We start from the raw sequence: 3,463 nt of genomic DNA on the forward strand, positions 1-3,463 counted from the left end.
GCGCTCAAATACTATTCATTTATTGATCGATTGAAGAACATTGCACTAAGTTCTTGACTACCCTTTCCTCACTTTCCCCTCCAATAGAGACCTCTAGATCCAATAGTACAGTGTCAAGTGCTTAGTACATTGATCTGTGGACAGTAAGTGCTCAATAAATACTATTGATTTATTTATTGGCCACCCAGTCTTGATGATCTGAGCAATTTACTGCTTAAGCTCTGGGAAAGTCTGAAGTGATACTAGTGATATTAATGATGATATTTGTTAAGCACTTACTATATGCCAGACACTGTACTAAGCTCTGGGGTGGATACCAGCTATTAAGTTGGACACAGTCCACAGTCTCAATCACCATTTTACAGATAACTGAGGCACAAAGAAGTGAAGTGACTTGTCTAAGGTCACACAGCAGGTGAGTGGTAGTGTTGGGATTAGAACCCATGTCTCCCTTGTGCATTTCTGTACAGATTAGCTTAAAGTTCTATATCAGCCTGTCTGTTATTTCAGTACCTCATTTGATTCCCATTCTACCATGGGTATGCAATCATATCTTTACAGGAGTCTGGTGAGCCTTAGTATTTAAAAAGCCCTTTGAAATCAAATGACCCACTAAAGGCATCATGTAGTGTATTCTGAGAGCTTAATAGAAGCTCTGTGATTGTGACTCTATCACGGAAATGATAGTCATCCAGGAACAAATATGAAAAAGATGATAAGCATCTCTCTTTTCAAGACAGACTGCCTTCCCTGGAGCCTCTATCTCTTCTCTGCTTCCCGTCCTTCCGTTGTTTGGTTGCAGTGTTATTTTTCTTTACCCCTATGTTTGTTGTGCCTAGTTACAGACAACAGACAGAGAACAGCGCTCGATCTGTTAGTCTCAAGAGAGAACCCTAACCGGGAGGGATTGTCTACTCAGAAAGGCCCAAAACTGTCCGTTTGGTTAAGCCGGAAATGGATTTGCCACTGCGATAGTGGAACCAGCTCCAATAGAATTGAAAGTGATTAAAATCAAACGGTAGCATCTGACCATTTAAATTACCCTTGAAATGAGTCAAACGTGGTTCAATCAGAAGACTTCGGCATCTTAAAATGGGGCGATGCTCAATCTGCCGGCTCCCTGGGGAATATTTTGCCTACTGTGGATGGAAACGAACTTGGAGAAAATAAAAAGTAATCATTTCTCCATTTTTACAGCTTTTCATTAGTATACAAAGTTAGTCAAGCGGCAATTTTGCCTCATAAAATGCATGAATGGCATAGAACCCCAGATCTCAAATTAGAGGCTTTTAGGAGCAAACAAAAGAGGATTAGGCATTTGTAGGCTATAATGCTTTCCTGAGAATTTAATTTGTGGATTTTAGTAAGCGAATCTAAGCATGTTTTGGGTGGAAGGGGTGGTTTTTTCATTTGTTTTTCTTTTAATGCTCTGATGCTTTAGTGGTGTTTGACCTTTCAAGAGAGAATCCATCCTGAAATGTAAACCATCAATCAAGTTCCTCTAAAAAGCTTCTATTAGGAAACTTGTAATCTGAACAAGAAGATGTTTCACCAGTGTTCTTTTTAAAGGTGTTTTCTTTTCAAATGGTTTTTAAGCTCCGTCTCCTGGCAGAGAGCCGAGGTCTCTCCGGAGTGTGCAGGGTAGGAAAGGGACTTGGAGCCTATTTTTAATCTCTGTGCTTCAGTTTTGTCTCTTCCACAGTGAGGCTACACCTAGGTATTATCAGGATGAGTGAGATAATGCACGCGGATGGAAGCGGCATGGGATCATCATCCAGAAGGGATCAATCAATCAATTGTATTTATTGAGCGCTTACTAGGCGCAGAGTACTGTACAAAGTACATGGGGGGGTTACAGTGCCACGGGGTTGGCAGAAACATTCCCTGCCCACAACGAGCTCACAGTCTAGAGGGGGGAGACAGACATTAATATAAATAAATAAATTACGACTGTGTACGGAAGTGCTGTGGGGCTGGGGGGAGTCTTGAATAAAGGGAGAAAATGAGGGTGATGAAGAGAGGAAATGAAGGTTTAATTAGAGAAGGCCTTTTGAAAGATATGCCTTTAATAAGGCTTCAAAGTGGGGGACAGTAATTGTCTGTTCCATATGAGGAAAGGAGGACATTTCAGACCAGAAGCATGACGTTGGCGAGAGGTACACGGTGAGATAGATTCATTCATTCATTGTCGTATTTATTGAGTGCTTACTGTATGAAGAGCACTGTACTAAGGGCTTAATGAGATCGGGGTACAGTTAGTAGGTTGGCATTAGGGAGAAGCAGCGTGGCTCCATGAAAAGAGTCCAGGCTTTGGAGTCAGAGGTCAGGGGTTCAAATCCTGGCTCTGCCACTCATCAGCTGTGTGACTTTGGGCAAGTCACTTAACTTTTCTGTGCCTGTTACCTCATCTGTAAAATGGGGATTAAGACTGTGAGCCCCAAGTGGGACAACCTGATCACCTTGTAACCTCCCCAGCACTTAGAACAGTGCTTTGCACATAGTAAATGCTTAACAAATGCCATTATTATTATTATTATTGAGCCCATACTACATGCAGAGCACTGTACTAAGCACTTGGGAGAGTACAGTATAACAGAATTTGCAGACATGTTCCCTGCCCATAATGAGCTCACTTTGAAAAGCTCTGCCAGGAGATCTTCTACCAAGCCCTCATCTCCCCTACTCCCTTTCCCTTTTCTCATCACCTAGCCACTTGGATCTGTCCTCTTTGAGCACTTGATATTCACTCTACCCTCAACCGCAGAGCACTTAAGTACTTATCTATAATTTATTCATTTATATTAGCATCTGCCTCCTGCCTGTAGGATGCAAGCTCATATCTATCCACTCCATTGGATTGTACTCTCCCAAGCACTTAATAATAATAATAATAATAGTACTTGTTAAGCAATCTGTGCCAAGCACTGGGGTAGATATAAGTTAATCAGGTTGGACACAGTCTCTGTCCCACATGGGACTCACATTCTGAATACCCGTTTCACAAGTGAAGCAGCTGAGACTCAGAGAAGTTAAGCAACTCGCACAAGGTCACACAGCAGACAAATGACAGAGCCGGGATTAGAACCTAGGTCCGTCTGACTCTCAGGCCTGTGTTTTATCCACTAAGTCATAGTGCTTCTCAGTACAGTGCTCTGCCCACAGTAAGTGCTTAATACATACCACTGATTGATCGACTGAGGGTTTGGTGAATGACTTCCCCCAACCCAGGAAGAAAAAAGTGACGGCTATCTCCAGGAGATCTCCAACCAAACAATCAATGGTATTTATTGAGTGCTTACTGTGTGCAGAGTATTGGGAGAGCACAATATGACAAACACATTCCCTGCCCACAAGGAGTTTATGGCCTAGAGGATGAGCTTCCCCGTGTGCCCTATGCCTTCCAGCTGGAGCCACTCCAAGGCAGAGGTCGTGGGAGTCGGACCCAGGGTCAAGCAATGCCAAG

This window comes from Tachyglossus aculeatus, chromosome 24 (genome assembly GCF_015852505.1).
Source record: "Tachyglossus aculeatus isolate mTacAcu1 chromosome 24, mTacAcu1.pri, whole genome shotgun sequence".
Classification (NCBI taxonomy): domain Eukaryota; kingdom Metazoa; phylum Chordata; class Mammalia; order Monotremata; family Tachyglossidae; genus Tachyglossus; species Tachyglossus aculeatus.